The sequence below is a fragment of the Sodiomyces alkalinus genome (genome assembly GCF_003711515.1).
Source record: "Sodiomyces alkalinus F11 unplaced genomic scaffold SODALscaffold_9, whole genome shotgun sequence".
In the NCBI taxonomy this organism is placed as follows: Eukaryota; Fungi; Ascomycota; class Sordariomycetes; order Glomerellales; family Plectosphaerellaceae; genus Sodiomyces; species Sodiomyces alkalinus.
In genome coordinates, this window is record NW_021167087.1 from 1,295,316 (window position 1) to 1,295,572 (window position 257).

Consider the following 257-nt stretch of genomic DNA (forward strand, 5'->3'; position numbering starts at 1 on the left):
TAAGTCACGTGTTACCAGGTACGGAGGTACTTAGTATACCGTCCGGGACGGACCGGGGTCGATCACTCCGACGAAGTGACTAATAAGTGATCGGTTATGACAGAATCACCTAGGCATAGCGACCACGTAAGGAATAGTCACTACGGGTAAGGAGGCATTATCACTATATAAACCAGAATATCCTAGGTCTTACTTCTACTAAAGAATAAGATATCGATTAATCTAAGTCTTTACCTAGACTATTAGTCTACGCTTAA